Below are 12,483 nucleotides of genomic sequence, written 5' to 3' on the forward strand. Positions count from 1 at the left end.
TACCAGCATGCTGTTCAAATATTAAATATTTGTAGTCTTAAAAAATCACAAATTATACTGCATGTTCTACTACCTTCTTTTTTTAATGTAACAACCAATTTTATTCAAATTTCCCAAAATTTATATTCAATATATTGTCTCTAAAATGTATGTCACCCTTTATATAATGGTTTTACTATTTCATCTTTATTTTATAGTTTTTTCATCTTGTCTTTATACAGTTCTTCAGAAGTCAGAGTCCTGAGTTGCCCAGTTAGAAGCCTCTGACCTACTTTTCTGATTAAATTTCCTCTCAGTATTCATGGCCAACATCCGGTGCCTAAATGAAAGGCTTTTCATCTTTTCAATCACTTGCTGATAGGGTGAGACTGCCTTGTTGCCCATAACCACATGGCCTAATTTAGAATCAATCTTGGCAACCAGTCTTGCATTCTAATCTAACTGACAATCAACTTTCCAACTTCTACCAGAGTCATGTTCAGTCTCTCTGCCAACATGTTAATGTTGATACACAGGTGGATGTGACTAAAAGTCTCAAATATGAAGAGACAAGCATTTTCAATGAAATTCTCAGGACAAGCCACCAAGAGGTCTTTCACAAGAACTGATTCACATTCTCTCAGCTTTTTCCAAGACACATCAAAGTTAACATATAAGCATTCACCGCATTCTGTAATTGGGTTTTTATATGTGTAAGATTCTGTTGAGTAACTTTAACTAGACCTTTTAGCACCTGCTGGCATTTTCGAACATCTTTGTTTGTAATGATGGGTGTAGTCCAAATAGTGTAGAATATGTGGATACATCGTCTGAATTGCATTAGGATATGGTGGCTGGTAAAGGAAGAGATCAATAATGTTATCATGCCCTTTGGGGTGGTTGAAGAAAACAAAGACTAGTGGATGAGCTATGTTTTTTACTGGAGAGAATGAAGTGGAGAACTCACAGAATTATTATTTATGGTCTCTTTTAACCATGTAAGGTCTTTCATAGCTGCATCCCAATTCTACATTAAGATTTCAGAGGCCAGTTTTCCCCTCAGTGAACTCAAAAGTGTTTCTGTCTCTTGCTGGAACCAACACTCTAAAGAAGTAAAGATATTCTGCTGCTCCAGAGTAATTCCCACATTCATATTGGAATTTTGCATGCCTTTAGAATATATCTAAATATTCCTGCCTAAAACCACACCTGTCCACCAGATAGTCAAACAGTATCTGACTATCTCTGGTTGACTGCATCTGCCTCGTAATTTCTGGATCTTCAAGTGTCTTCACAATTGATTCCATTTGCCTGAAGCTGTTTCATTTGTTCAACAACTGTGGCACTTTTTTCATTCAAAGCATGTGGAATATCATCAAAATCAAGGTTTTTGTATACATCCATAGCAAAGTCGACCATCTTGGTATCACTAAGAAGATCGAATTTCCCTTGTAATAATTCTTTTTCATTATATATCTCTTATGGAGAGAAGCTCAGGCAGTGGAAAGACAAGATGCCAATCCAAAAAGTGTGTGATGGACATAGTCAAGTCGTACTCCGCCATCTTGCCAAGGGCAAGGTTTCTACTAACTTCTTGACATAGGCACAGGAAAGATTCACAAATTCAACATATCTAAAATAACTTTTATTTTCAGTGGAGGACAGACTTTAGGTGACTCCCATGATCTCTGTTTCCTGGTGTTCACACTCTTGTATAATCCTTCCCCTTCAGTGCAAGGAAGACATGTGACTTGCTGTAAACAATAAAATATTGCCAAGGTGATAAGATGTTTGTGATTACATTTACAAAAGATTGCTAAGATTGTGATATCCATCTGACTAGCATTTCTCTCTCTTGCTCTCTCTCTTTCTCTTGCTTCCCATCTCCCTCTCCCTGTCCCTTTCCATTACTGGTTTTGAAGTGGCAAGCTGCCATGTGTCTTATAGCTACACGAAAATAAATTATTCCAAGAACTTGAGAAAGCTCAGAGGTGGATTTCTCACCAGTTAAGCCTCTGAAAAAGAAGGCAGTCTGGCTAATGCCTTGATTGCAGCCTTGTGAACCCTGAAGGAGACAACCAGTTAAGCCTTGCTTGGACTCCTGAGCAACAAAAACTGTGAAATAATAAATGTGTGTTTTAAACTGCTACATTTATGATAATTTATTACATAGCCATAAAATGAATATACCTATAAATGCTACTTTTTTGTTGTTTTTCTATTTCATTTACTAACATCATCATACATTCATTTATGTAGACTTAAAACATATCACATTTTTTTCTTTTCCAACATTACCAACAACACCCAGTCATTCAGTAAAGCCTATCTGTTGCATTTTAGTGATATTACTCCCCTGACCATCCAATCAAGTAATAGAATATTTCCTTAACCCAGAAACTTTCCTTATGCATATTTCTATTCACTTATTCCCACCCCCCAATCCTAGAAAAACAATGATATGATTTCAATCATCACAGATTAGCTTTACTTTTAAAACTTAAAAAAAATGGAACTCTATATTAAGTACTCTTTTGTGTCTGATTTTTTTCACTCAGTATGTTTTTGAGGTTCACCCATATGTGTATATGTAGATCATTTTCTTTGCTCATTCACTCATTGATAGATTTTGTGTTATTTACAGTTTTAGACTAATATAGATAAAACTTCCTTGAACATTAATGTATTTGTCTTTTAGCTGACATTTGTTTTCATTACCCTTGGCACTATATCTAGGAATAAAATGATTCACAGGCTAAGTGTATGGTTAACATTATAAAAAAACTGACAAAGTGGGGCATCTAGATGGCTGAATTGGTTAAGTGACCAACTCTTGATTTTGGCATAGGTCATGATCTCAGGGTTGTGAGATCAAGCCCCACGTTGGGCTCTGCAGTCAGGAGAGTCTGCTTCTCTCCCTCTTCCTCTGCCGCTCCCACCATGTGTGCTAGTGCAAGCACTCTCTTTCTCTCTCCCTAAAAATAAATAAAATCGTAAAACAAACAAACCCTTGACAAATTGTTTTCCAAAAATGATATCATATTTTAAACAACAACCAGAAATATATGTTCCAGTTACAACCAATCATGTCATAAATTGATATTGTTTAATTATAGCTATTCTCGTGGGGTAAACTGTTTTATTACATACAGATTTTATTTTGCTAGTCGTATATGAACTTTCAGTAAATCTGCATTGCATATCTCTCCTTTCTAGTAGTCAAATACATTCATTCATAGTCTAATGACACCTTCTACACATGACTCCAATATTCCATTTTATCTCTTTAATTTATTTCCTTTCCATATAATTGCTTAAGTTTTAATCTTCCTATCAAATTTAAATGAATTATCAAACAGCAAGTTCATGTCTCCTGAGAATTCTTGCTTTGTTGAACAATTAAAGTAAAAATAAATAATTCTATCATAGTCTTAAAGCAGTGATTTTAGAAGTGTCATTCCAAGATCAGCAGCGCGAGTATAATTTGGGACCATGTTAGAAATTCTTTTTTTTTTTAATTTTATTTATTTATTTGACAGAGATAGACACAGCGAGAGAGGAAACACAAGCAGGGGGAGTGGGAGAGGGAGAAGCAGGCTTCCCGCTGAGCCGGGAGCCCGATGCGGGGCTCGATCCCAGGACCCTGGGATCATGACCTGAGCCGAAGGCAGACGCTTAAGGACTGAGCCACCAAGGCGCCCCTAGAAATTCAAATTATCCAGGCCCTACTAAATCAGAAACTCTGTGGGTGGGGCCAATCAGTCTATGTTTTAATAATTCCTCCAGGTAATTCTGATGCCTGCTAAAGTTTGAGAGTATTGCTCCTTTTTTAATAAAATTACTATTTGATACTTTGGCAGTTTATGAATCTGTTTTATGCAGTAGACTCTGAGCTCATTGAAGCTAGGGACTACAAGTTATTCGTTTTTGTACCTCTGGTAACATGAAGGACCAAGCTTTATATGGCATAGAAGAAAATCAATGATTGCTTGCTGAATTAAATCATGTTGAAAGGTGAAACAAATTATTATTTTTTCGTTATCAACTGAGTACTGAATAATTATGTTTGCTTTAAAATACATGTCCTTTGCTTCAATTTTACTCTTAGTCCTCAAAATAGACAAAAATTAAGAATTTCAAAAGACATGTGTTGACTTGTAATATTTAACTGAGTCATTTTAAATACAGAGAAACTAGAAATTTTCTTTCTCTCCATTACTCCTTAAGTCTGACTCTCTTGAAAGGGGAGACATCTATATTCAGAGACAGTAGGGATTATTAGGAAATAATTTACTTTCTTTCTGAAAAATAATTATACATGCTTTTCTTTTGGAGACTATAGTTATTGCTTTCCTCCTTGGAATCAATTCTTATCGTTAATCATGGTTTTGCTGTAGTTACAGTCATCCTCCTCATCGTTGATTAGTTAGTTGGTTTGCATAAGAAATCTCAATTTATCTGAGTATTTACATAGGAGGAAAAATTGGTATACCCTAACTCAAATGAATGCTCAAGTGTACACTTTTTAACAGCTCTCTTCTTTTCCCATTACTATTGGAAGACCATCTTCAAAGGAGCATGATCTAGTCAGAGTTCTAAATTCTTATAGTCATAATTCTATTGCCTTCTCCCACTACAGGAAAATGTCACACATAGAATGACCAGAAGGTTTTCTATTTTTCAGCTATAAATGTAGACAAGTGGTAGTCAAAACAGCTTTTAAATTAATTTTTTTCATCACACCCTATTTTAGTTCATGTCTTCTAGTGCTACATTAGTAAGCATGCAGTCCCTTTTATTTCTATTTTTTAAAAATATTTATTTATTTTATTTTTAATTCTTTTGCATGCAGTTCCTTTTAGATGTAGGTTTGCATACAGACTCATACAATGTAAATTTATTGACTCTTTCTACGGATTCTTCCAGATAAGACTTATTTTTTGAAACAAAAATTAGAAAAGTGTTTAGTAACCGACAATTTCTGTGACTTGGTGTCACACAAAAATCTAACTTACTCCTAAGGAATTGTTTTATCATCGGTGATGTCATATGTGACTCATTTTTCTCAAGTTCTTACTTTGGGCAGAAAAAAAAAAGAAAAATCTGAGCCTAAACTTTGCATTTCACTGGAGGTTGCAATAAACCATCCATGGGTAATGATGGTATAAATGAGTGGCACTAAAATGTGATGTGCATCAGAAACATAGGTCTATAAGGTCATCAGAGACTTACTGACTTGATATATACCCGTATCTATCTGGGTAGATATCTGTTACAAACAAAATTTTGATAATGAAATCAGTATGTTCTTTATTTAGCAAAAAATACTTGGACCCAAATCAATCAATCAGTCAATCAATCAACAGAGTATTTGCATTGCACTTGGTGCTATTGCAATCAAAATATTATAATATATTTGAATTACTATGATGAGCTAATTTTTTAAAGTTTGACATTGTCTACATTTCCACTACAGATATATCTATTTCTTTCTCTCTCTTTATATTTGTATATAGATAGATAGATACAGATGTAGATATATAAATATACATAGATACACTCTTAGTCCTAATGTTAATAAGCCGCAAGTGAAATAAATCTGAAATAAGTTTCTTTGTAACCAGTACCCACCAAATAATAATATTTTAATAATAGGCTCACAAGTCAATCATTCGATAGTTTGTAAATCAATCAAAATATTTGGTCATTTTATTATTTTATTTTTAGAGTACTTCTTCATAACCACCTGTTATAGGTGCTCTGGATGGCTCTAGGGAAACTTTATTTGTTGTCCTAGACCTCGAGTACTTATATCCTAACTTGGAGGGTCTAACTAACAGAAACAAAGTAATAGAAGTGAATATATTTTCAATTGCTAAGATAATTGAGCCAGAACTGAAAATATGATGAGAATAGATATGTTAGATTTAGTTTCTAGTCTAGTCTTCAATAAAACCTTAAACATATTTTTAAATATTTCAATAAAATAGGGATCTTAGTTTGATTACTCTGTAATCAGTTTAATGTTAAATATGCAAGCTTCTGTGTTTTAGAAAGAACTTGGAAGTTCTAATTTTTTTTAAAAAGAATACCATTTAAGCTTCTGTTTGTTTCAGTCTACCTCTCTGACTACTAGAAGATAGCATAGCTGAATATCTCCATGACTTTGAGGGATGCAAACATTTCTTAAATATGACACAAAAGGCACTACCCATAAGAGGAAAGATTGATAAATCAGACTATACTTAATTTAAGAATTTCTGCCCATTTAAAGATGTTAAAATAGTGGAAAGACAAACCACAGAATGGGAGGATCTAGTTTTCAGTAAATTAGAATCCAGAATACATAGAGGAGTACAAAACAAAACAAAAAAAAGGGACAAAGGAAATATCTAAATGACTAAGAAATCTGTGAAATGGTTTCCAACCTCGTTAGTCATAGAGGCATTGTAAATTAAAACCACAGTGTGAGAGTTCTGCACACTAACCAGAATGGCTAAAATTGAGGGAAACATTTAAAAGCTAAAAGAAAAGAAAACTGGCAATACCAAGTGTTGTCAAGAATGTGAAGCAAATGGAATTCTCATACACTGCTCCCGAGACTGTGAATTAATAGCTAAGCAGGGTCGGGCCTGGTTAGTACCTGGATGGGAGACTGTGAATTAGTATAATTTCCATAAAATTCTTTCACATATTATATAAAACATATTTTATGAACAATCAATTCCACTCTGAGAATATACCCAACAAAAAAGCAGACACTGTGTCCTAAAAGACATGCACATGAATGTTCTCTATTTTTTTAAAAGACTTATTTATTTATTTGAAGGAGAGAGAGAGAGAGAGATCACTGGGAAGGGCAGAGGGAGAGAGAGAGAATCCTGAAGCGGACTCCCCGCTGAGCAGGAAGCCTGACGTGGGGCTCTACCCCAGGACCCTGAGATCGTGACCTGAGCCAAAATCAAGAGTTGAATGCTTAACTGCCGGAACCACCCAGGGACCCCATGAATGTTCTTGAAGTATCATTCAGAATATTCCCAAAATGCAACTCACATGTCCATTTGTAGAATGAATAAACAAATTGGAATATACTTACATAAAGAAATGCTGTAATACGATGAATATCAATTATACCTATACGCAACAACAAGGATATGCCCCACAACATAATGTTAACCAAAGAAACCAGGTGTAGAAAAGTACAATTGTATGATTCCTTTTGTATATAATTCAAAACAGGCATTAGAAATCATGATAGCGATTACCTTGGGAGAAGAGGAAAACAGTAGTATCAGAAAGGGCATGAAAGGAGGTGTTTGAGATATTGTCATATTGTTAGCCTAGGCAATATTTATATAGGTGTGCTTACTTTTTGATAATTTAAAGAGCTATATACGTATACGCCTTTCATCTTTTCTGGATGTGTGTTGTACTTCAATATAAAAAATTAAATGAAACTCATCCTACCTGTGGAAAAGAATTAGGCCTTTAAAACCTTAAAAGACAGTTCAATGAAGACAGTCAAGATTTAAATTTGTATGCATTTATCCAAAAGAAAAAGAAGATTTTGAAGAATGCTTCATTAAGATGGTAGTTTTAAAGATTTATTTATTTATTTGAGAAAGAAAAATAGAGGAAGCAGCACAGGGGGTGGGGGAGAGCACAAGCACAGTGAGAAACAAACTCAAGCAGATTTCTCACTGAGGACGGAGCCCAATGCCTGCCAATCTCAGGAACCTGACTAGCTACCTGAGCTGAATCCAAGAGTCCCAGGCTTACCCCACCCACTACACCACCCAGGTGACCCTAAAATGGTATTATTATTACTTTTAAAGATTTTATTTATTTATTTGTCAGAGAGAGAGAGAGAGCACGAGCAGGGGGAGCTGCAGGCAGAGCGAGAAACAGACTCCCCACTGAGCAGGGAGCCCGATATGGGGCTCGATCCCAGGAGCCTGGGATCATGACCTGAGCCAAAGGCAGGCGCTTGACAGACTGAGCCGCCCAGGCATCCCTAAAATGGTATTTTTTTTAAAATCGAATATTCAGCCATGATATTTTACCTATCTCTACTGCTGCATCACACCATAGACACCATTGCCTTCTTTACACCCAGAAATAGAGTGATGAACATCTTTAAAATCTAATCAGATTTGAAAACCAGTTCCAAAAACTTTGGACTCAATTCAGAAAGCTCATCCTTAAGATTCTGTTCTCCAGAACCAGTTTCAGTATCAAAATACGTGTCAGAGTTCTCCAGAAAGAGAACGAGTACGATGTGTGTGTGCATACATATAATACAGATATACTTAATTATATACATTTTATGTTACATGCATTTAATGTATACTTTAACATATATATATATATAACTAAGAAATATCCTCATGGATGACCTGCACGAGAGGGTGGACGAGGGGAGGAGCTAGACGGTGCAGGCCGCTGCTGAAGCTGCGCTCAATCAGCTGGAGCAGACGCAGAAGCTCCGCCACGCAGCCGCCACGGCAGGTCCGCCCCATCCTCCCCCACTTCCACTGCCCCGGGCCGGCAGGCGTGCGCCCTAAAAGCCACTGGAGCCCCAGTGGGGACGTCGAGGCAGGCACCTGGCCTGCTACCCACCGTGGGCATTCCCGCAGCCACCCTGGCCCTGCTCGCCCATGCCTGGGCCAGCTTCAGAGTGAGAAGCCCCAGGAACCCAGGTAGGCAGAGCTGACCTGGGCGGCAGCCGGGCTGGTCTAACACGCAGGAGGCAGGAGTGGGAAGTGACCGGGTCTTAGGAGCCACCCATGCCTCGTGTCCAGTTCACGGGTTCTATAACCACTTTCTGAGCATTTTTTTTTTTTTTAATTCACGATTGCAAACAAATGTAAGCAAGAATGAAAAAATGGGAAAAAGGAAAAAAAATGTATGTATACAGACACGCATAGATGTGTTTGTATGTTTATATATGAATGCCTGCTTATACTTTCATTTTTGATAAAATGTATATTGAGCCTTTTGTTATAGACACTGTGCAGCAGGCACAGAGAAAATGTTAGGAAGGGACTGTATCCTTTAAGTGTTTGCTTAAGAGATGAAAAAAAGTCACCAAGCAGATAATTACATAAAGTGTATCAGTTTATATGATGGACAGCGTGCTGTAAAAACTCAGAGGAGAGTCATATAAAACAGACCAAAAATGTCAGGATAGTGAGATGTAAATCTCACTGATGATGATCTCTGTTTTTCGTAGATTACTACAACCTTTTACCTAAGGGCATCCTTATTCTGGCTGTTCTGTCATCTTGGAAACTGCTCCTCCTAAATAATTGTATATTCACTCCCTTAGTTCATGCAGGTGTCTGCTCAGATACACATTTCATCGGAGTGGTTTCCCTGGCCACTCTATCTCCCCATGATGTTTTATTCACCAACCCTAATTTATCTTCCTCCATAACACTTGATGTCACTTACTTATTCCTATGCTTTTGTTTGAGACCCAGTAGAGCATGAACTCCATCTGTATTATTCACTGATGTACTTATTCTTAGTGTCTACAATAAATCTTGAACCATGTTAAATTTTGAAATGGTTTTACTGAACGGATATATATATATATAATTAGAATTTGAAATACGAAAATAAATTAGTTTGAGGTGGAGAAATGGGAAAGTGAATTTTAGGCAGACAAAAATCTTGAGCTGATAGCCAATAGACTGGTGATGATGGCTTACACTCAGCGAGATGTGATAAGGTGGAAATTGTGCAGGTAGCAATGTTTTAGCAGATAGAATTATATGCCTTTAAATTAGTTGGATATGGAGGTAAAGAAGAGAACCAGAGCAATAATAAAATTTAAGTTTCTTGTTTGGAAAACTTGATGTCCTACACACGAGAAGAAATAGGGCCAGTGGTGTGAATTGTAATGATTGGAGTATGGGACATTTTGAGTTTGAGGTGCCTGCGGAACATCTCACTGGACATGTTCAGTTAGGAATTTGCTCTGTGGATCTGAGTATTGGGCAAGATCTAGGAAATGGAGATAGATACCTGAAAGCCTGTAAGTGATAACTGATGCCATAGAAATAAATCAGAGAGAATGCAGTGGAATAAAGTGAACCTGGAGGCTCTAGAGATGAGAAGGGAAAACAGGCTCTATAGCATGAGTGAAGATTGAACTTATAGAGGGAAGAATACACTGTTCATGGGAACTGAAGATGTTTTTATCTGATGGCTTCTATTTTTTTTATGTCAGTGCTATTCTATATAGTTATGTGACATGCTCTAGTTCCATCCATCAAACTTCCCCTTTTGTCATAATACATTCATATACAACCCATAGATGCTTAGTATAGATTCTTTATTATTGAAAGTTATGTGATTAAGAACAAGCATATTTGTGACTGGATTTGGCTTTGTCCAGAACCAGGTCCAGAGCAAAGAAACTTAGTGAAAGTAGTTTATTTGGGAGGTGCAGGGAACATCACCATGGCAGTGGGCAGTTAGTAAGGAGAGGTTAACAAGGAGCTTACTATCCATCCTGTTACATCATGAGTGTCTTGGCTTAATTTCAAGGGGGACATTCTGGAAAATGGTGTAAAACACATGCCTCAAAATTATCTTAAGGGAGCTGGTGTATGTACATAAAAAGTATCAGACATTAATTGAGAGATACCCTTGAAGCCGTTAATTTCTTTTTTTTTGGCCTCAAACTTTTTATTTGTGACTACATGATTTCATGCAATTCTTCTAAACAATGATGTAAAATAGATTTCCTTGTGTATAAATAAGTTACATATTCTCCGTAAAGTAAATGCTCAAAGGTGCTAGAACAGATCGTCTGCCACTACAGTGTTCTCGTATCCAGCAGAGTTGATGCACAATATATAAATACTCAAGTCCAATATTAAAAACTCAGGCACTTGACTAATTTTAATAAAGTTTCTCAAACTATATCAATATATCTAAAGTGCATATATATTTTTAAGAAAGATTATTATCAATAACTTTTCTATAAAAATAAGTTTGACGGTTTGGCCCATCTAACTTTACTACTATGAGTATGAACTTTTAACTTTTAATGTGGTCAGGCTTATTCTGCCTTCTCTCAACACTGACACCAATGGAATCAAAAGCAGCTAGTGAGGTGCTAACGTGAGGATTAATCCAGTGATTCCGGTCACAATGCATTCCAGGAGGAGGTACCCATGTTACTGGAATTGGGCGATACGGTTTATTCTTTCTTCCCTGATTTAGATAACCAAATGGAATAGGAGGAGAGTAGTGATTCTGATGACCATTCCCTCGGTACATTCCTGGCTTTTTTCTGGGCAAAGGGTGCCACACTGGAAGAGGAGGGAATATCAATTCTGAAATCTGGTACACAGGGTTTGGGGTCGCAGTCACCGAACTGGGTTTCACTTCTACTTCCTTACTTTTTCCTTCATCTGAAGAAGAGGATCCTGAATGATAATCAGACACTACTGCCAGTCTGCGGTGCATGTGGGCAGAGGACTTACGGCTTTGGAGAATGCCCGTAGGCAAAGAGATGTTGATGTTGGCAAGTACAACCAGGTGACAAGGCCTGAAGCTTCTGGGTGGGGCACTGAAGGGTTGTAGAATATTTCAAACTGTTCCAGTATTTTTTTTTATTCATAAGTAAAACCATTCTATAAGCCTTTCACAAATATTTTTGCAGATAATTGATTCAATTTTCTCAAAATTAAATTTAGGTCCAGTGTTTATTAAAAGCCAATTTAATGTTTTCTTATTGTCTTCAAGCACCCAAGAATGACTACAGCTTATAAACCAAAGTGCTCTTCATAATGCATTACCCTTAAAATACAGTTCAAATAATAGTAAAATAATTTTAATACCAAATCTTAGATTAATATTCTAAAGAATAATCATTTTACAGCGATAACCATACTGACTTTTCTCTGAGTTGATTCATATATAACTTCCCTTATACTTGAAATTATTTTGATGGTTTTAAAATAACTAAAATGAAATGGAAACAATATAAAATTATTGCCTCCCAATTGCTGCTTTATTGAGAGTGGGCTCCATGAGCCTCTTTTTCTATCCTTCTCATATTTTCTATGGACTTGACTACTCACAAATATAGTTATCCAATGCATTTTTAATGAATTACATAAAAGAGATATCATACAGTGTCTTTATATTTTTAAAATTTGGATTATGCTGCTGTATTGGATTATTCTTTTTTAGCATAAATTTTTATTATTTTTCATCATGTTTAGTTTGTGTTTCTCATAAAAGCCATCTTGCCACATTTTTTAAAATTATATATTATTTGGTAAGCCTCATCTCATAAATGAAATATAATAAATATTGGGTAAAATACGATATTAAATATTTAAAACACCAATGTCATTATAACCAGTTTTTCTTTTACAATCTATATGGAACTAATCACTTTACATTTTATGCCCTTTAAAGTATATTTCTCTTTAGGAAGTATGCAGGTAAACATAGCTTTGAAAAAGATTCATTTCCTAAAAT

General features: G+C 36.0%; 2 pseudogenes; both read right to left on the reverse strand.

The window, feature by feature from the left end:
- Positions 1–225: 225 nt before the first annotated feature.
- LOC114211521 (eukaryotic translation initiation factor 3 subunit E pseudogene) lies at positions 226–1,543 on the reverse strand (annotated as a pseudogene).
- A 9,485-nt stretch (positions 1,544–11,028) lies between these two features.
- Positions 11,029–11,460, reverse strand: LOC148164772 (protein BTG3 pseudogene; annotated as a pseudogene).
- Between the last annotated feature and the right edge of the window lie 1,023 nt (positions 11,461–12,483).

The sequence above is a fragment of the Eumetopias jubatus genome, unplaced genomic scaffold (assembly GCF_037043125.1).
Source record: "Eumetopias jubatus isolate StellerSeaLion01/CBP00866 unplaced genomic scaffold, mEumJub1_p1.0 scaffold_3, whole genome shotgun sequence".
Lineage (NCBI taxonomy): Eukaryota > Metazoa > Chordata > Mammalia > Carnivora > Otariidae > Eumetopias > Eumetopias jubatus.